General features: G+C 44.5%; 1 long non-coding RNA gene across 1 annotated transcript; it reads left to right on the forward strand.

The window, feature by feature from the left end:
• Positions 1–1,317: 1,317 nt before the first annotated feature.
• Positions 1,318–20,064, forward strand: LOC136451809 (uncharacterized). Its single transcript, XR_010758651.1, has 3 exons — positions 1,318–1,449; positions 1,936–3,502; positions 19,949–20,064. It is a non-coding gene; the product is annotated as an uncharacterized lncRNA (long non-coding RNA).
• Positions 20,065–22,650: the final 2,586 nt, after the last annotated feature.

Here is a 22,650-nt window from a genome sequence, read left to right on the forward strand (position 1 = left end):
AACAAGTGCTTCTATGGACATGCAATCTAAGAAAATAACTCCAAGGAAGAAGCAGCTAGCTACAAAGGTGAGGAAGAGCCCAACCAAAAAGGGGAAGAAATGAGAGCAACATCTGTGACATGTTTATTTTGGTTGTAAAGGCCCAAAAATTGTCTCTTTTGTGTGACTAAGACCTTCTGATCACTATGTTTGAGCTTATTTGGTTCATGCTATCTGCCTATTGTGAATTGCTATGCTGGATTTCATATGGCCAAAATCTGAACACAGATGCATGAAACCAGATATTTTATTTTCATTCAAACACATTTTTCATTGCCATTCATTCATGCATTGTCACTTCATTACATCCCCATTGCAGCAGCCATACATCAGTAAACATGCCTACATTGTCACTTCCTAACAACATACATCAGTACACATCCAACTACAAAGCATACAACACAGGCAATGAACATGTTCATCTGCCAAATCAGTGACTCCATCTTCTCCTCCAATTCTTTCCCCTTCTTGTCACCCCTCTTGTCACCATTTGGACTGTCAACTTTCTCTTCCTGTGACATATTCATCTCTTCCCAGTTCGACGACCGAACCAGGATAATGCCGTTATGCTGCAAATCCTGAAAATATCCCTTCTCGAATTGGTAGTATCCATAAAGCTTCGGGTACTGGAAATATCAACTAGGATTAGAGGGAGATTTAGAGCCCTAAATGCCAGCGAGGGGGAATAGATGAGATTATACAGAACTCACCCCGTTCCTCGTGTATTTGAAGTACAGACGGCCGTGGTTTTCGCTGTCTTTCTTCGTCCGCCCCTCCACCACCCTAGCAATACCGCAGGCCGGGCACATGATCAGCGGGAAGCCACTAAGCTCACCAACCGGATCCATGGTCATGGAAGCAGTGTTGGAGCTCTGGATCCCTTGCTGCAACCTACTCCTGGCCCTTCCCGCGGAGGAGCTGGCTGCGATTGGGGAGGACATGGCTCGCGGTGGGGGGCGGCGTTGGGCGCGGCGGGGTGTGCGGCGGCGTTGGGTGGCGGCGTCGGCGAGCAGAGCGGGAGGAAGAAGAAAGGAGGAGCGGAAGGGCGAGTTGGAGTGGGCCGGGCCACGCATGGGGAAGGATAGAGAGGGCAGGGGCAGGGGTGGTCATTTTCCCTTCGCCTACCATGCTGGCCTGCTGAGGTGGCGTGCTATGCCAGCAATTATGATAAAAATGTATTATTTTTCTCTCTCAGCTGCTAAAATCATAGCATCAATTTTAAACCTGTTATTCAAGAAGTAGCCATCCGTTATCGTGGTAAAAAGTTAAATATCCCGTATCCGTGTGCGTAGCCGCACCATCATTGCTACCAGAAGAGCAGAGGACGACACCTGCTTCTCCCCCAACAGCGATGACCCCCGCCGCCATCTCCCGCGCCAACGCCGCCGGTCAACAGTGTGCCGCGTCCCGGTTCGTGCCTGTTCATTTTCCCCTCATCTGGATCTTTGAGGACCTCCAGTTCGTGTCCATTCATTTCCCCCTAATCTGGAGCTCTCTTGATTCGTATTTGTGTTGTGTGGTTGTCGTCAACTTGTATTATGCCTTCTGCTTCTAATCTGCTTACACTTATGATTTAGCTTTCAAACAAACAATACAGAGAAATGGTGTACCGCTGCATTTTGGTGGTTCTCACCAAAAAACATTTTATAATTTTTAATCCAATTACTTAAATCACAATGTGGTGTCACGGAGCTTACTGCCTACTATTACACAAATTTACACAAACGTGACGGAGGACTCTGAATTTATCCTTCAGTATCAGCAGCATATCATGTCGAAGTGCAGCTCATTGATGTCAGCTTTTTCATCATGCTTTGCTTTAATTTTAATTCATATTGTCTCTATGGAACTCCTGAATTCTAGCTACTTCCATTTTCTTTGTGCATAATTTTGAAGGAGGTGAAGAAGGAAGTAAACCAGGAGAGAGACACTCCAGCAACCACTGAATGGAATAGGTACCCAAGTTTCCTTCTGCATTTGTGATCTACCATAGAGGAAAATAAGCTGTAAACTTAATTAAACTTAACACAGGAGGTAAAATTAATTTGCTATATGGATTGCTCTAAACTGAAATAATTTTTCATGATATGTTGATGATAAGTGGTTTAGAAAGCCAAGATAGCCATACTATTGTCAGGTGCCCTGTTGCAAGATCTCTGCTGCAGGTAATGAAGAAAAATTCAGGTTTCCGGGTGAGGAACAATGGAGGATTGATGAACCAAAGTTGCAATTTCAGAAAAATAGGTGTTCAAACATGATGCACATCTACTTCTGTAGATCCTATGCTAACCGCTACTAATGGTGCTTTATCAAAATCCCACTCCTTTTTTTTTTTGTAATTCTACAAACTGAAAGAGTCTTCGCAATAGCATTTCATCTGTTGGGCTAGGTTCGACAGAATAGCAGTTTTAACTTTGCCATTAGTCTTTTGTATCATTGCCCATCTTTCCTTTCAAGGGGCTGCAAAATGGGTGACAATGAAGAGTAGTATGCAAAATATCTGAGTTTTGATTTTCTGTCACAGAGAGAGTGAAATCTGTTGAATGTGATAGGAGAAAGCCAGTAACAGAGGAACCTTCAAGAAATGGGCATGTTTGTGAAATTCAGATTGGTATTTTAAGCATTATTTCTTTATCTCTATTTCGAGGTATTTTCCACTTAGAGCATAATTGAACTAGATATTCTTTTGGGTAGAAACTTTGATTAATAGGGTTAGGGAATCTAGAACTTGGTGACTATGTCTCCTTTGTATAGCAGGATACGTGTTCAGAATTTGAAAATAGATTTAATGAGCAGTAGCAAAGTGAATCCATGTTTTGCTTGTTGGTTTACTTGATCATCAGGTTTGGATTTCCTATGGCCGTTTATTGTTGTTTTACATGTATGCTTCTATTAAATGGGCATATGCACACACTTGAGAGTTTTGGTTCCAGCATTTTAGGAATTTTGATCACTAATCTATGGCGAACTTATGGCATTAGATGATCTTACTTGATCTTTTGTTAGACTGAACCTTGCTGATAATTATATTTAGAACACATCCATGCGTGGGATGCCATCCGCAAGCAATGTCACCTCACGTCCCTGTCTGGCTGTCTGCCCGGCGCTCGTGGTGGAGGCCGAGACTGCAGGTGCTGGAATGGAGGGCGATGGCATCCCCGTGGTGGACATGTCGTCGCCGTGCGACCACGGCGCTTGTGGCCTTTGAGCTCAAGTGCCTTTTCTTTGTTTTCCTGATATGCTTTCTGTGATGCTTGTGTAGCTTCTTGGGCCCTGTTATTACTTAGAATGATGGATTGCATATTCAAGTACTCAAAACAGTAGGATGTTGTTCTTTCATACTGTTAGCCCGGCGCTCATGGTGGAGGCCGAGGCTGCAGCTGCTGCAATGGAGGGCTATGGCATCCCCGTGATGGACCTGTCGTCGTCGTGCGACCACGGCTCTTGTGGCCTTTGAGCTCAGGTGCCTTTTCTTTATTTTCCTGATATGCTTTCTGTGATGCTTGTGTAGCTTCTTGGGCCCCGTCATTACTTAGAATGATGGATTGCATATTTAGGTACTCAAAACAGTAGGATGTTGTTCTTTCATACTCTATTTTCTCTAAAATTGATAATGAGAGATGATCTGTATTTTTTTGTATGCTGGCTATCTGGTCGGTTGGTAGTGGTGGCAGCAGGCCTGGAGGGCAAGGCCCACTGGCCATGGATTGGCTGCAAACCGATGTGCAAGGGTTGCGCAGAGTACCTGAAAGGTCCTTGTTTGGTTTTGGTAATTGAGTGACAACCTAGGTGGACTAATTGTGTTTATGTGAGATACACAGGTGATTAGTCCACAGGTACATGTGTGTGAGCAACATATGCCATGAAGGTGAAAATGGCTTGGAGATGTTGCAAAGCTCACACATGTGATGATGAAGGAGCTTAAATGCACATGAGACATGACATTGAGTCATGTGATCAAGGTGGAGAAGATCAAGACAAGACTTGGCTTGATGGACCGGTTGCAAGCGTGAAGGGCAAGTCGAAGGCTTTGGAGTGATGGACCGCGTGGCGGTGAAGCTTGAGCAAGACTTGGCGCCGATGGACGATGGCAACGGTGAAGAGCAAGTAAAGTCAAGATCGATGAACCAATATGATCACGTGATAATATGAAGTGGATCATATCATTGTTGATCATGTTGGTGCATGTGTTGCATCAACATTGGAGGAGATGGAATGGAATGCGCAAGGCAAAGGTATAACCTAGGACATTTCATTTCACCGATCATAGGTGTGTAGAGAAGTTTATGACCGGGTTTAGGATAGATGGCCGTACTATCAAGAGGGGCAAACTTGTTTGCATATCGGTCATCTAGTGCCACTCGAGTGATTTAACTTTCCATCGTCGCTAGGATCGAGTGGCGTGGCAAGTTGAGTGGCTAACATCCTTTGGGAAATGATTGTGAAAAGCTAACACACATACACATGGTGGTGTACACTTGATGGTGTTGGCACATTTACAAAGGAGGAGGTGTTTGTAGGGTTGAGATGGATTCGGCGCTTTTGGGAAAATAGAATGCCTATTTTCTATTGCGCCGGATGCAAGTTCTTGTGGTTAGCACATTGGAGCAAGGGTGAAGAAGTTAGAAGTGAAAACGAGTTGATCGCGAAGACGCTGGCGTCGGTCAACTGACCGGACGCTGGGTCTGAAAGCACCGGACGCTGGCAGGCTGCGTCCGGTCAGGCTGACGTACGGTGACACAGAAGCTGGAGTATGACCGGACGCTGGCTACGTCCGATCAAGTGTGACCGGACGCGTCCGGTCGAGGTCGGTACCTTACTGGAAACGACCGGACGCTGGGGGTTCAGCGTCCGGTCAGTTGAAGCTGCTGCGTCCGGTCAGGTCAAGTGACCGTTGGAATCAGGACACGTGGCCGTCTACGGGCGATCGGACGCTGAGGTCCAGCGTCCGGTCAACACGACCGGAGCGTCCGATCGGCCCGATTTTTGCCCAGTGAAGGGGTAACGGCTAGTTTAGCCCTTGGAGCTATAAATAGAAGTGGCCTTCGGCCATGGCTGGGAAGGAGCACCTTGGGGGACTTTGTGTCCATGCTTGAGAGTGCTTAGGAGCCCTCCATCTCACACATACTTGATAGCGATCATCCGATTGTATGAGTGAGCGATTCTAGTGCAATTGCATCGTGAGGTTGCATCGAGTGGCACTAGGTGATCGAGTTGCAAGCCGGTGGTGCTTGTTACTCTTGGAGGTTGCCACCTCCTAGACGGCTTGGTGGTGGTCTCTGTCGAAGCACGCAAGAAGCTTGTGCGGCGCTCCGGAGAAGTGCTTGTGAGGGGGCATTGTGCTCGCCCCGCGGGAGCCGCGAAGAGCAACTCTAGTAAAGCGTGTCATTGAGCTACCCTCACTTCCGGGGTAGGTTCTTGCGGCGCCCGACGTGCGGGCTTAGCGGGTGATGCTAATTAGCCGCCGAACCACCAAGTGAGCGGTCGACACAACGGGGACTAGCATGTTGGCAAACACGTGAACCTCGGGAGAAAAATCATTGTGTCAACCTTGTTCTTCCCGTTGGTTTGCATCCCCATTACACAAGCTTGCAATTACTTTTATACATATTAAGCTTGTGTAGTTGCTCTTGTAATTAGATAGCTTGTGTAGCTTGCTAATTACCTTCTTGCTTGTGTAGCATAGAAGTAGCTCCCTTGCGTGGCTAATTTGGTTTTAGTAACCTTGTTAGTCACATTGCTTAGTTTGTGTAGCTGAGTATTTGCGCTCTCTAATTAGGCATTGGTTGCCTTGTTATTGAGCATTGCTTAGTTAGCTTTGTGCTTTTGCTTACTAGCATGTGTAGGAGCTCTCTTGTTGCTTAAAGTACTAGTGGCATAGGTTTGTGTAACCTTGCTTCTAGAATTGTTTAGGAGAGCTCTAACTAGCCCGGCACCTTTGTTGCATAATTGTTATCTTTGCAATGTGCTAGTCAACATATATAGTGGGGTATAGTCTTGGCTAGACCGATAGTTTTAATTCCGCATTTGTATCGGTTAGCCGACGCGATTAAGTTTTAGAAAAGACTATTCACCCCCCCTCTAGTCGCCATCTCGACCCTTCAGTACCCCATACTCCTGCTCATGCTTCTCTGTAGACATGGCGTTGGTTGGGTGTCCATGTCATGTTTTGTTTGTGCTTGTTCTAGAGTCAAAACTAACTCATGACACATCTCGCACAACTAAAAAGACTAAAAAGTGGACACATGGTAAATATGCTTGGACAAGCAACATGGATTCAATTGAATTTTAATTCATATCTTTGTGAAAGGGTTGTCATTAATTACCAAAAAGGGAGAGATTGAAAGCTCTAGTTTGGTTTTAGTGAATTGATGAAACCCTAAGTGCTAACCTAGTTTATCAAGTGATCATGAGATAGGTAGCACACTCCAAGTGGTAAAGCAAATGAAGATCATAGCATGATGTTGATGATACCATGATGATGATTAAGTGCTTGGACTTGAAAAGAGGAAAGAGAAAAACAAAAAGCTCAAGGCAAAGGTATAATTTGTAGAAGCTATTTTGTTTTGGTGATCAAGACACTTAGAGAGTGTTATCACATTTAGGTTTGATAGCTGTACCATTAAGAGGGGTGAAACTCGTATCAAAATGCAGTTATCAAAGTGCCACTAGATGCTCTAACTCATTGCATATGCATTTAGGATCTAGTGGAATGCTAACACCCTTGAAAATGTTTGTGAAAATATGCTAACACATGTGCACAAGGTGATACACTTGGTGGTTGACACATTTGAGCAAGGGTGAAGAAGTTAGTGGTGAAATAGAGTTAGTCTTGCTGGTCACTAAGTGATCAGACGCTGGTCTCAGGGGGACCGCGTGTTCGGTCAAGTGTGGCAGCGAAGACGCTGGCATCGATCAAACGACCGGACGTTGGGTCTTGGACTGACCGGACGCTGAAGTTCAAGGTCCGATCCTGTTATCGGGCATCGCAGAGAGAAGTCACTGTGTGACCGGACACTGGCAGGGTCCGGTCGAAGAAAACCGTTTCTAGAACCTTAATGGAAACGATCGGACGCTGGAGGCTAAGCGTCCGGTCACTTTGTGCGCTGCGTCCGGTCAACAGATGACCGTTGAAATCTAACGAACAGTATTTGAAGCAGGGGACACGTGGCATGAATCACGTGACCAGACGCTGAGGGTAAGCGTCCGGTCGATCGGATCGGAGCGTCCGATCACCCCGCGTTGTGCCCAGTGAAGGGGTACAACGGCTCTATTTCGTGGGGGCTTCTATTTAAGCCCCATGTCCGGTTGAAGCTCACACCTTTGGTCATTTTCATTGACATAGCAACCTTGTGAGCTTAACCAAAGCCCTCCCACTCATCTCTATCATTGATTCATCATCTTTGTGAGATTGGGAGAGAATCCAAGTGTATTGCTTGAGTGTTTACATCTAGAGGCACTTGGTGTTCGTGTTTCGCTGCGAGTTTCGCTTGTTCCTCTTGGTGGTTGCCGCCACCTAGACGGTTTGGAGCAACGAGGATCGTCGAGCGGAGGTTGGTGATTGTCTCCGGCTCCGATCATGGTGATTGTGAGGGGTTCTTGATCTTTCCCCGGCGGAGAGCCAAAAGGTACTCTAGTGGATTGCTCGTGGCTTATGTGATCCTTATCTTGTGTTGGTTGTGCGGCACCCTATTGAGAGTTTGGCATGTGAAGGCAATTAGCGCGTGAACCTCCAAGTGAGTGAATCACCACAACGAGGACTAGCTTGCCGGCAAGCAAGTGAACCTCGGTAAAAAATCATTGTGTTCATCATTGATTCTGGGGTGATTGGTCTTCATTGTTATTCATCCTTGTGATTGATTGGTTTCTTCATCTACACGGCGGTATAACCTTCTTGATCACTCTCTTTACATTACCGCAAACTAGTTGTCAAGCTCTTTAGTGTAGCTAGTTGTGAGAGCTTGCTTGCTTGGTTAGTGTGGCTCTTTAGTTAGCCTTTGAGAGCACACTAACATAGGGTAGTGTCATAGCTATTGTGTGAATAGATACTATCTAAACTAGAATTATGGTAGGTGGCTTGCATTTTGAGTAGGCTAGCGCAACACTTGCTTCGCTTCATAATTTTCTAACCATTTTGTTAAGTGTTGTTGTAGAAATTTTTATTAGGCTATTCACCCCCCTCTAGCCATTAGGACCTTTCACCTATCGCCTCCTCGATCGACATCATGGAGAGATCCAGCAGAGACTCGATCGAGCGAGCCATCTGCTTGTACTTCTCAGGGATGCAGCGGAAGAGCTTTTCGACAGCTCTCTCCTCGCCGTAGGTGTCATCGCCGAACTGCACCATCTTCTACAACAGAGTGTTGAGACGGAGAGCAAAGTCATCAACATCCTCACCTGGCTTGAAGGCCAGGTTCTCCCACTCCTTGCGAAGTGCCTGTAGTGTGGACTTGCGGGCGCGATCGTTGCCGATGCATGTCGCAGCGATGGTGTCCCAAGCTTCCTTGGCAGTCCGCTTGTTGGTAAGCGAGAACTACATCTCGGATGGGACTACAGCGATGAGGGCATCCAGCGCCCGTCGATCCTGGTGAAAGGTCCTAATATGGCTAGAGGGGGGTGAATAGCCTATTTAAAAATCTACAAATCAACTAGAGCAATTTGATTAGTATGACAAATAGCGTAATGCAAACTTGCTCTAGCTCTATAAGGGTTGTAAGCCACCTATCCAACAATTCTAGTTATAATGATTACTTAGGGACACAAACTTGCTATGTAATTACTCACTAAGGGCTTTCAAACTTGCTACTTTAAAGAGCTCAACTAGATGAATGTAAATAATAAAGCAAGCTCTCAATTCTAATTACACTAAAGAGCTTGTATCAATTAGTTTGCAAGAATATAAATAAGTGAGTAGGGTGATTATACCGACGTGTAGGGGATGAACCAATCACAAGATGAATATATAGCCAATCACCGGAAGAATGCCAAAGACAAGAGACAATCGATTTTCTCCCGAGGTTCACGTGCTTGCCAACACGCTACGTCCCCGTTGTGTCGACCAACACTTGGTGGTTCGGCGGCTAAGAGGTGTTTCACAAACCTTGTCCACACGATAGGACACCGCAAGAACCGACCCACAAGTGAGGTAACTCAATGACACGAGCAATTTACTAGAGTTACCTTTCTACGCTCCGCTGGGGAAGGTACAACTCCCCTCACAATCACCGGAGATGGCTACAAACAATCACCAACTCGTGCCAATCCTCCACCGCTGCTCTAACTGTCTAGGTGGTGGCAACCACCAAAAGTAACAAGCAAAATCCATAGCGCAACACGAATACCAAGTGTCTCTAGATGCAATCACTCAAGCAATGCACTTGGATTCTCTCCCAATCTCACAAAGATGATGAATCAATGATGGAGATGAGTGGGAGGACTTTGGCTAAGCTCACAAGGTTGCTATGTCAATGAAAATGTGCAAGAGTTGTCCCTTGAGCCGGCCATGGGACTATAAATAGAGCCCCCATCAAATAGAGCCATTATACCCCTTCACTGGGCATATCGTGGACCGACCGGACGCTGCAGTCCAATTGACTGGACGCAGCACCATTAGTAACTAGACATATACAAGAACTAGAATACCCCGTGAGATCAATATTACATGCAAGTCTAGTTTCCATAGAATGAACATAAGTCTAGTTACTTAGCCTATGCATGCTAATTTTTCATTTCAACATTCAAACCTACAACTAGCATACATCACACAAGCATGGATATTTGAAATTAAAACTTATGCCATGCAAGCAAACATATGTAATGCTCATTCAAATGCACCATACAAGTTTATGAGCTTGCTCCCCCTATTTGTATGTTCAAAATTTTAATTGATCCCCTTCTTTTATCATATATTATCTTCCCTCCTTTGTTTCACTATCTTTATACACTATTTCTCCCCCTTTGTCATCAATGATCACAAAGGCTTAAAGTATAGATAGGGATGTCCTCAAATTATAGATATGTTGGGGTGAAACCATGTGAAATGAGGATCATTTTCCCAATTTGTTCAATCTAGAGTACTTGCAAAGGTTATTTAACTCGGTTTGATCCAAGGACAAGCTTCTTCACACCTCTAAATAAGGGTTATCTTGTATCATGTTGAGTTAAACACTTATAGCTCATTTTCCAAATCAAACACTAGGTTTACAAGCCCACAAACATGCCATATGCTACCACTAGATTATTTCAAACATACAAGCAATAGTGGTACCATACAAGCATCAAGTTCATTTAATGTTCATGAATGAGCCTATTCAAATGTGAAATATGCCTAGATGCACTAATCATGTCCTTAGCAAGGATGTATGCCATGCTAATCAACTTTTACCTTGGATTGCTCGAAGGAGAGGCATGTCAAATAATGGGGGTGCATCAACACATATTGGAGAAGTCAAGTATATTCAATTCATTCCTTAGCTTGCAAAACCTCTTCTCATCAAGTGGCTTGGTGAATATGTCGGCAAGTTGATCTTCGGTGCCCACACTCTCTATGCAAATGTCCCTTTTTTGTTGGTGATCTCTTATAAAATGATGGCGGACATCAATATGCTTTGTTCTTGAGTGTTGAACCGGATTGTTGGTGAGCTTTACGACACTTTTATTGTCACATAGCAATGGCACTTGCTTGAACTTGATTCCAAAGTCACTCAAAGTAGCCTTCATCCAAAGTAATTGAGCACAACAATTACCGACCGAAATGTACTCCGCTTCGGTGGTTGAAAGTGCTACACTATTTTGCTTCTTTGATGACCAAGATACAAGTGATCTTTCCAATAGTTGATATGTGCCCGATGTGCTCTTTCTCTCAACTTTGCATCCCGCATAATTGGAATCCGAATATCCAATCAACTCAAATCTTGCTCCTTTGGGATACCATAATCCAAAATATTATGTATGCTTCAAGTACCTCAATATTCTCTTAGTTGCCTTCAAATGACTTTCTCTTGGTGAGGCTTAAAATCTAGCACACATGCATACACTAAACATCACATCCGGCCTTGATGCGGTCACATAGAGTAGGCTTTCAATTATAGACCGATACATCTTTTGATCCACCATGTTGCCACTAGTATCACTATCCAAGCTTTCACTTGTCCTCATTGGTGTACTAATAGCTTTACTATCATCCATTCTAAACTTCTTGAGTATGTTCTTGATATACTTGCCTTGACTTATAAATGTGTCATTCTTCATTTGCTTGATTTGAAGACCAAGGAAGTAACTAAGCTCTCCAATCATGGACATTTCAAACTCACTTGCCATCATCTTGCCAAACTCCTTACAAAATTCTTGATTTGTTGACCCAAAAATGATATCATCAACATAGATTTGCATTACAAACAAGTCATTCCTAAGCTTCTTGGTGAAGAGAGTGGTGTCAACCTTTTCTATCTTGAATCCCTTAGAGAGTAGGAAATCCCTCAATCTCTCATACCATACTCTAGGTGCTTGTTTCAATCCATACAAAGCTTTTCTCAACTTATAGACATGATTGGGTTTCTTCTCATCTTTAAAACTGGGAGGTTGCTCAACATACACAAGCTCATTGATGTACCCATTTAGAAATGCACTTTTCACATCCATTTGGTATAACTTGATGTTGTGGGCACAAGCATAAGCTAGCAAGATCCTAATTGCTTCTAATCTTACAACCGGGGCATATGTTTCTCCAAAGTTAAGACCTTCAACTTGAGTGTAACCTTGAGCCACTAATCTTGCTTTGTTCCTTATTACTATCCCATCTTAATCTTGCTTGTTCCGAAAGACCCACTTAGTTCCAATCACATTATGATCCTTAGGCCTCTCAACTAAATTTCATACTTGGTTTCTTGTGAAGTTGTTTAGCTCTTCATGCATAGCATTGATCCAATCAACATCCCTCAAAGCTTCATCTATCTTCTTAGGTTCAATGGATGACATAAATGAGAAATGCTCATAAAATGAAGCCAATCTTGATCTTGTTTGCACACCTCTTAAAATATCACCAATGATAGTGTCCAATAGACGATCTCTTACAATATTGGTTGGTTGAAGCACTTGCACTTGATTGCTTGCATTAGATTGATCACTTGGTTGAGATGATGAACTAGCCATTTGTTGATCTTGCACATTGCCATTACTAGTGCTTGCTTGGATTTGATCATGAGAACCACTAGATTGCATATTTGAGTTAGAGAGCACTTGATTCTTGTCATCTTCACCATCAATCACCTCTCTAGGCCTTAACTCACCAATGTCCATATTCTTTATTGCATTGACCAATTGAGTGCCTTTTACATCATTTAGGTTTTCATCTTCCTCTTGGGAACCATTTGTTTCATCAAATTTCACATCATGAACCTCCTCAAGAGTACCACTAGCTAAATTCCAAACTCTATAAGCCTTGCTAGTAGTGGAGTAACCAAGCAAGAAACCTTTATCACATTTCTTTTCAAACTTGCTTAATCTAGTACCTTTCTTCAATATATAGCATTTACAACAAAAAACCTAGAAGTATGCTATGTTGGGTTTCTTCCATTCAATAGCTCATAAGATGTCTTTTCCATCATGGGGTGATAATAGAGTCGATTGCTATAGTAGCAAGCCATGTTGATTACTTCGGCCCAAAATGAATGACTCACATTGTACTCACTCAATATTGATCTTGCCATATCAATTAAGGTTCTATTCTTTCTTTCAACTAGCCCATTTGATTGAGGAGTATACTTGGCCGAGAATTGATGTCTAATTCTAAATTCATCACACAACTCATCAATTCTAGTGTTCTTGAATTCACTACCATTGTCACTTCTAACTTTCTTGATTGTTGTTTCAAACTTATTGTGAATGCCCTTGACAAATGATTTGAATGTTGTAAATACATCACTCTTGTCACCAAGAAAGAACACCCATGTGTATCTAGTGAAATCATCCACAATCACAAATCTATATTTGTTTCCACCAATGCTAGTGTATGTGGTTGGTCCAAACAAGTCCATATGCATCAACTCAAATGCCTTGGATGTGCTCATCATGCTCTTCTTAGGATGTGTGTTACCAACTTGTTTTCTGGCTTGACATGCACTACATAGCTTATCCTTTTCAAATATGATATCTTTTAAGCCTCTAACTAAGTCATGCTTAATCAACTTGTTCAATTGTTTTATTCCAACATGACCAAATCTTCTATGCCATAACCAACCCATGCTAGACTTAGTGATTAAACATGTTGACAATTGAGCTTCTCTAGCATTGAAATCAACTAAATATAGATTCTCATATCTAAATCCTTTGAATATCAAGTTAGAGCTATCTACACTTATGATCTCTACATCATCCATATCAAATATGCACTTGAAACCAAGATCACACAATTGAGCTACCGACAATAGGTTGAAGTTCAAGCTCTCTACTAGTAGCATATTAAAAATGCTCAAATCATTGGATATTGCAATCTTACCAAGCCCTTTGACCTTGCCTTTGCCATTGTCACCAAATGTTATACTATCAATCCCATTGCTCTTGCTTTCATTGATTGAATTGAACATTCTTGGATCACCGGTCATGTGTTGTGTGCACCCACTATCAAGCACCCAATGCCTTCCCCCGGCTTTATAATTTACCTATAAAAGAAGATCAATTCCTTTTAGGTATCTAAATTTGCTTGGGTTCTTGTAGGTTAGTCACCAAGGTCTTTGGTACCCAAATGGCCTTCTTCTTTGGGCGCACAATTGGTGTACCAATGAACTTAGCCTTCACACCATTGGCACCCTTATAAAGCATGTAACAAGAATCAAACTTGATTGAGGATACATTAGGCAGCTTGTTCTTGTTAGTCTTGCAATTTTACTCTATATGCCCAACTTGCTTGCATCTATTGCAAAACCGACCATTGCCCTTCACAAAGCTAGTTTTGGGAGTGACAAAGGCCATCTTGCCTTTTTTGGGGGTATAGCCTAATCTCTCTTTATTGAGAGAAAACCTTTGGCTACCCAAGCACTTTAGCAAGTGGACATCTCCACCATAGGCATTGCCTAAGGCACGAGTGAGCTCATTCACCTCCTTCTTGAGGGTTTCATTTTCCACCATTAGTGATGTATCATTCATAGGTGGAGTGGTAATGGTTGTGCTACAAGAAGTGTTAGTGGGAGCAACAATAATGGGTTTATGAAAAGATTCATCAATAAGATCACATGTTAGTCCCACATCACATGTTACTATCACTTGCTCCTTCTTGGCTTCCTCCTTCTTGACTTGCTTAATGAGAGAGGAGTGAGCCTTTTCAAGCTTAGAGTGATCTTTGCCAAGCTTCGCATGGGCTTCCATTAGCCTCTCATGAGTTGCATTGAGCTCATCAAGGGATTGCTCAAGAAATATGACTTTCTTGTTCAATTCTTTGCACTCCTTTCTCTTCATCTCAAAGCAAGTATGCACTTGCTCACACATGTCCATGAGCTCCTCCTTGGAGTACTCTTCATCATCATCGTTACTCCTACAAGCATCACTTTCACATTCATCATCATCACTCACATCATATTTTACCTTGGTAGGTTTTGTCATGAGGCACGTCGATGGAGTGTCGAAGATGGAGGGCTTGTTGTTGATGGCGATGCTTGCTAGTGCTCTCTTGATAGATTTCTTGTCATCATCACTAGAGCTATCACTATCCAAAGAGCCATCACTATCCCATGTGACCACATAGCCTCCACCCTTCTTCTTCTTTTGGAAGGTCATTCTCTTCTCCTTCTTCTCCTTCTTTTCTTTCTTATCCTCCTTGTGCTTCTTCTCATCCTCATCATTGTCACTATTGTATGGACAATTTGCTACTACATGATCAGGGCTTTTGCAATTATAGCATCTTCTCACATACTCTTTCTTCTTGGAGTGATCTCTTCTCTTTCTTGCACCATAGCCCTTCTTCATAAACTTGCCTATCTTGCGCACAAAGAGAGCCATAGCTTCATCATTAATATCACTAAGATCATCATCACTTAATTCTTTCTTGGACTTGCCCTTGTTCTTTAATGATGATGAGCTAGCCTTGAATGCTATGCTTTTCTTCTTGTCTTCTTCTTCCTTCTTGTCATCCTTGTCATCCCCCCCCCTTTCCACACGGTATGTCTCTTGTGTCATGACATCACCTAGTACTTAGTTGGGGGTAATATCCTTCAATCCTCCTCTTATGATTAGCAATCTTAACATCTTGAATCTTGGAGGTAGGAACATCAAGAACCGATGAGAGACGTCTTCATCCTTGATCTTCTCTCCCAAAGCCTTCAAGTCATTGATAATTACTTGTAATCAATGGAACATCTCCGGAATACTCTCATCTTCCTTCATCTTGAAGCTTGTCAATTTGTCCTTGAGGATATACAACTTGGCACTCTTCACCGCCGGTGTGCCCTCATATGTTTCCTCCAATCTTGTCCACACCTCATTTGCTCTTTCACAATCCTTGATTTGCTCAAACATTTTGGAATCAATGGCACTATATATGGTGTTGAGGGTCATTGTGTTGCATTGCTTGTTGGTCTTATCTTGGTTGGTGGGATTGTCAGGATCAATGATAGCATAATCATTTTCGGTCACTTTCCATACTTGATCATTAATTGAACCAAGATACATCCTCATCTTTCTCTTCCAATAATCATAGCATGTGCCATCAAAGAACGGTGGTTTGCCCCCCACATGGTTGAACACAACTTGAGCCATAATTTGACACCGAGGTTGTTAAGCCTTCAATCAAACGGTGACCACGACTCCGATACCACTTGAAAGGTCCTAATATGGCTAGAGGGGGGTGAATAGCCTATTTAAAAATCTACAAATCAACTAGAGCAATTTGATTAGTATGACAAATAGCGTAATGCAAACTTGCTCTAGCTCTACAAGGGTTGTAAGCCACCTATCCAACAATTCTAGTTGCAATGATTACTTAGGGACACAAACTTGCTATGTAATTACTCACTAAGGGCTCTCAAATTTGCTACTCTAAAGAGCTCAACTAGATGAATGTAAATAATAAAGCAAGCTCTCAATTCTAATTACACTAAAGAGCTTGTATCAACTAGTTTGCAAGAATATAAATAAGTGAGTAGGGTGATTATACCGACGTGTAGGGGATAAACCAATCACAAGATGAATATATAGCCAATCACTGGAAGAATACCAAAGACAAGAGACAATCGATTTTCTCCCGAGGTTCACGTGCTTGCCAACACGCTACGTCCCCGTTGTGTCGACCAACACTTGGTGGTTCGGCGGCTAAGAGGTGTTTCACAAACCTCGTCCACACGATAGGACACCGCAAGAACCGACCCACAAGTGAGGTAACTTAATGACACGAGCAATTTACTAGAGTTACCTTTCTATGCTCCGCCGGGGAAGGTACAACTTCCCTCACAATCACTGGAGATGGCTACAAACAATCACCAACTTGTGCCAATCCTCCACCGCTGCTCTAACTGTCTAGGTGGTGGCAACCACCAAGAGTAATAAGCAAAATCTGCAGCGCAACTCGAATACCAAGTGCCTCTAGATGCAATCACTCAAGCAATGCACTTGGATTCTCTCCCAATCTCACAAAGATGATGAATCAATGATGGAGATGAGTGGGAGGACTTTGGCTAAGCTCACAAGGTTGCTATGTCAATGAAAATGTGCAAGAGTTTTCCCTTGAGCCGGCCATGGGGCTATAAATAGAGCCCCCATCAAATAGAGCCATTATACCCCTTCACTGGGCAAATCATGGGCCGACCGGACGCTGCAGTCCAATTGACTGGACGCAGCACCGGATGCTCTAGTCGTGAATACCAGATGCGTCTGGTCGGCATACTGGACGTGTCCGGTAGCCCCAGACTGCCACGTGGCCGGTTCAAATCATCATAGCCGTTGTCACGCATACTACCGATGACCGGACGCTCACACTGGACATAGACACTCAATTGACCGGACGCTCCATCGACGAGTCCGGTCGAGTCCAGTAAGCCACCAGGGCCGACCGGACGCGTCAGGTAGAGACTGACCGGACGCCGAGCCTTAGCGTCTGGTCGAGTACAGTAAGCACCCATAGACGACCGGACGCGTCCGGTCACACCGGACCGGACGCTGCCAGCATCCGATCGACTTCACTGTGGAACACTGTTTTTCTGAGTCATACCGGACGTGTCCGGTGTGGCGACCGGACACGTCCGGTCGCTGAGTCTGCCACCGAATACCGGACGTGTCCGGTCATCATACCGGACGCGTCCGGTCACTCTGTAACCAGCGCGACTACCTACTCTTCGACTCTATCTTTTTCACCCTTGCTCAAATGTGCCAACCACCAAGTGTATCACCTTGTGCACATGTGTTAGCATATTTTCACAAACATTTTCAAGGGTGTTAGCACTCCACTAGATCCTAAATGCATATGCAATGAATTAGAGCATCTAGTGGCACTTTGATAACCGCATTTCGATACGAGTTTCACCCCTCTTAATAGTACGGCTATCAATCCTAAATGTGATCACACTCGCTAAGTGTCTTGATCACCAAAACAAAATGGCTCCTACATTTTATACCTTTGCCTTGAGCCTTTTGTTTTTCTCTTTCTTTTTTTCAAGTTTAAGCATTTGACCATCACCATGCCATCACCATTGTCATGATCTTCACCATTGCTTCATCACTTGGAGTAGTGCTACCTACTCATAATCATCTTGATAAACTAGGTTAGCACTTAGGGTTTCATCAATTAACCAAAACCAAACTAGAGCTTTCACCTGGTCGTAGTCGACATCGCCGTACCGGACTGCCTCCCACATGTGCCGCACCTGGAGCTTTACCCTCATCACTGCAACCCACTTGACGTAGTTGGTCTTAGTGAGGGTAGGCCACCCACCGCTAGGGCCAACATCCCTGACAACAGTCTAGAGCCCGTGGTAACCACGGTACCGATCCGGGGAGAGAGAGCCACGCTGCCTGTGAAGGCCGCGCTCTCCATCGACCCGTCCACCACCGTTGCCATGTGCGCCTCCTCCAGGAGCGCCACCGCCGTGCGTGCCTCCTCCAGGAGCACCACCTGCGCGTCCGCGCCTGTCTGGGCTGCCGTCGCGCTCGTGGGCGTGCGCGGTGGCCCACCGCGCCGCCCGCGCTCGCGCTGTCTCCCTCCCCAGCAGCTCGAGGTCCGCGTCGGCACTGTCGTCAGCAGAAATGGAGCTGCTGATGCTGCCGCGCAGAACCTCGACCTCTGCTGTTGCCGCATGCGCTGCATCTGCCGCCGCCGCCACTTCCGCCTCCGCTCTGGCTGCTGCCAGCTCCGCCGCTACCAGCTTCGACGCCCTTGCCGACGCCGCAGCGGTCTCTGTCACCGCTCGCTCGCGTTCCTCTGCCGCGGCAAGTTCGGCCTCCTGCCGACGCCGCGTGCTCGAGGCGACCGAGCGCTGAGACTGTCCTGCGGACATGACGCGCTACCGGGGGGCTACTGCGTGGGGAGAGGGCTGCTTCAGACGAGCTGCTGCTCATCTGCGCAGAGGGAGAGGAGTGAGCAGGAGCGGCCGGAGCTGCTGCTGCTCCCAGCTGGGGCTATTGCGAGGCTGGGAAGGGAGATGAGCAGGAGATGCTCAGGCTACAGGATAGTATGACTCTGATACCACTTGTTAGTCGCTGAATTCTTACTCTTGGTAGTAGCAGAATTCTTACTCTCATCGAGAGAGGATAACACTAGGAGTTGGGGCAATTTCTGGTTTATTTCTCACACAAATGCCATGCCAACCTGAGGGGTTGGGGATACATATTTATAGGCTGCTAGCCAGCCTGCTTATATGGCAAGATGTTAGATGTTAATATGCTGTCCTAAAACAGATGCTGTCCTAGATGCTAAGATGCTGTCCTAGCCAGTCAAGGATGCTGTCCTTGATGGGCAGCAAGACCACCATGCAGCCACAAGGACCATATGCTGTAGCCCCACAAAGACTAGCCAACACAGAGACTTATCCCATCACCCTCGCCCTCGCGCATCCATTGGTAGGTGTGTTTCTCATCATTTTAGTCTTAGACCATTTATTTTAGAAGACTTTAATGGGTATCCTACATAAAATATAAAGTACGTGGTTGTTGAGATTCATTAAAGATTTTCATAAATACATAATGCACTCATAGTTATTTAAGGTTTTGGACTTTTGCAATGTATAAGTTGTTTGTCTAAACTTGCAGATCTAATTTTCTGTTAAACTTCAGAGAATATTTAGGTTACCTTAACCAGAAAATAATCTTATAATTAAAGTTTTAGCTTTACTACATAGTATTTATATTTGAGACCCTGTAATGAAAGAAATCATGAATAATTTATTCACTTAAACTGTGAAAAGCTCTCTGTACTCTTTTGTACATTCATGAATATGTAAATCAATTCTAACCTATTGGTGGTTTTGTTTTGCCTGGACCACCTGATTCATAATGCTGCCAAACATATATATTTATTGTATCTTGAGCTAAGCACTTCTCTTTCTTATTAATTATGTGTCGTACAAGGGATCCGTTGACAAATGTATTCTTTTAGTTAGTGGCATGTTAGTGCTTGGAAAATTACACTTGATTTGTTGCAACCTATTCAATCAAAATATTACATTTCATTTTATGCTTCTTCTAAGACCGAAACTAAGTGAATCTATTTTACTGCCCGAAGATACTACTAAACTTCTCCTGTAGGAAGTTGGAACCTGAGCGGGGCTGGAATCATGTGGACTGTATGCTTGCATGGCTTTGTTATGGTTCCTATAGGAGTGTCATGTGCATAATAGTGGATATGGTTTTCAGTCCTCACCGTGCATTTTTCTTGCGAGTGGTTGATATGAACTAAAGTTCAATAAACCTTTTTCCTGTTTCTGTGTGGCAGGATAAGATGGAGACCTTCACCACCCTCAAGTGTCAGCAAGATGAAGGACGCTAACACATCATAGTATAGTTTCTAATATATCTGTTGTATTCTACTGTTTGATGAACACACATTTACTATCATTAAGCCGGCGAGCTTTGGCCGCCAACCAGGGTGGCCACGTCGGCCGAAATTCCACTAGACGTCCGATTCTCCGATCGACGGCCCGTGTTGCCTGCGCCACTCCCTACAGTACGCGCACGCTAGCTACGAAACCCTCGGCGGATCTCCCCGACCCCGACGCCCTCCTCCTCTCCGCTCTCTCTCTCTCTCTCTCTCTCTCTCTCTCTCTCTCTCTCTCTCTCTCTCCCTCCCTCCCTCGGTCCCCACTCATGACGTGGCTCAGGCGACGACATGGGGCGGCCTCGGCGGTGGCCCGCCCTCCGCGCGGCGGCGGCCTCCCTCCTCCTTCTCCTCCTCCTCCTCCACCACCACCACCACCACCACCACCACACCACTTCCTCCTCGCGACGTAGCGCGGCGGGTCGCGCGGCCTAGGGTTTCACCCCTCCGTCGCCGGTCGTTCCCACAGCCGCGCGGCCAGCCAGCGGACGCCCTAACGCGCCAGAGGCCTTTGGCGACGGAGGAGGAACCTCCGTGGTGGCCGTGCATGACAACGGGGAGGTCACGTCAGCAAACTCGGCGGTGGATCTGGACCGGCCGCTCGTGGAGCCCCTCCCGCCGGCCGATCTGAGGCTAGAGCACCGTGTCCACCTCGCGCAGCCAACGAAGGCGGTGGATCTACGGCGAGCAGCCGGATCTAGCGTGAGCCCTCCCCGTCTCCACAAGATCCGCCTGCTGGGTGTCCGGATCTGTCGCCTGGTTGGCCGGACCCGTCACCTTCTGGGCCCCTCCATCCGCCTCGGTCGTTGACAGCGACGCGCGCGGGAGCGCTAGGGTTACCGCTTACACACCATCTCCGGGACCCAACGTCGCTGCTCTCCCCGTTCGTCCTCTTTCGCTTATCTGTACCTTTTGCTAATTGCCACATTGTGTGTCCTTTTCCTTGTGGTGACCTAATTTTCTGATTCTAATATAGCAAACGCTAGGATGGTACTCAAGTACTGATAGTAGCTGATTTGAACAACTTGCTTATAACATTAGGGCGTTATAGTAGCTGATTTCAACAGCTTACTTAGCATGACAGTAACAACTTACTTACAATGAGAGTAACTGAACCACCGTCATTGCCAGGCATGTTATAAAATTCACAGCTTTCTCCTGAGTTGCTAAAATAGTTTTCAGTTTATTTTCCACTTTTGTATTTTTTCTCGAACACCTAGGAGAGCTGCTTATCATTTCATTAAAACACAACGTACTAGAGAGTATGAACACCACACCCACCGTCCTCCCTATGCCTAACAGTTCAGCCAATTAAGACCAGGCAGTTCTTATCGAGTTGTCGTGAACCGACGCTACTAGCTAATGGTTACATTGAACTGTTATTTTCTTAGTTACAGTTATGTGACGCTTACAACTTATCTTGTATGTGTTGTTCTGGAAATCATACATCAAAAGGCCTATAGTGTTGGTCGGGCCCAGCCTTGGTGCTGCTGTTGCCATTGATTCTTCAGTCAACTACCCGGAAGCGATACATGCTCAAAATAGTTTTGTTGTTTATATTCCTTTATTACTGCAGACTACAGAATACTACAAGATTAAACTGAGTATCTGTAGTGGTTCCTTTTATGTGAATTTTTACTACTATGCCACAAGCCTTCATACAAGACAGATCTTACAAGTTTCACAGTTTTAGATTCCAGTTACCTAATTTTAGCTTGGTTTCACAGGTCTCGAAATTGATCTTCATTGGTGCAGGTGTATACTATGAGGGCCCGAAAGATGTGACTGAAATCCCTAAATTTGTTTCATATGCCGGGGTGAGTCATTCTGACTTCCATGCTAAGCTTATTTAGTTTTCCATTTCATTTTACATGTTTTACTTTTTATGTCGTTAGGTCTGTATTTTCCATTCGGTGCTTACCTTATTGTTTAGGGCTGTGCTTTTTGTTATAATGATCGCTGTGCTGCTTAGATGGAATGTCTCTAATTGGATCAAAGAAATCTTGTGGTGTGTGTCTACATTGGCTGGAAGACTGGACTACTGGACTAAACTGATCGTTTTCTTTGCTTCCCCAGGTGTTCATATTGAAGAGTCTTCCACTGCGATTTTTAGCAACAAGTTTGGCATTTAAAAAAACTCCAAATAAATTCTTTGATTGGCTGCAAGTAAGCCTCTATGGATCACTTTGAACTTTAAAAGGAACATGAAAAGAAGAGCTCTAGTAGTTTTCTCTACCTTTTGAAATTAGGGACAAGTCCATTTTCTCTTCCAGTAAAGTTACTTTCCAATAAATGTATCTGTACATGCAGAAGTTAGGCAGACTGTGTAGTATGACAGCTTGTTTTGAGAGGTGTCAAGTGATTGCCTTGTTAATGGCGTTATGTGTTTGGATTTTATTGGTGCTGGTAGCTGTTTTGTTTGCTTAGCTTCTATTGTTATAAGGAAGGTAAAATTGGTCACAATTAATGCTCCGTGATATATTTTGTGAATATCATAACTTTGACTTGTAATTTTCTCGCTGAGTCAATTACCATCAGGTTATCAAGCTGTGGAGCTTCAATTTTTTTTTATCTATTATTAGCTCACAAGGTGGCTAACA

The sequence above is a fragment of the Miscanthus floridulus genome, chromosome 5, assembly GCF_019320115.1.
Source record: "Miscanthus floridulus cultivar M001 chromosome 5, ASM1932011v1, whole genome shotgun sequence".
Lineage (NCBI taxonomy): Eukaryota > Viridiplantae > Streptophyta > Magnoliopsida > Poales > Poaceae > Miscanthus > Miscanthus floridulus.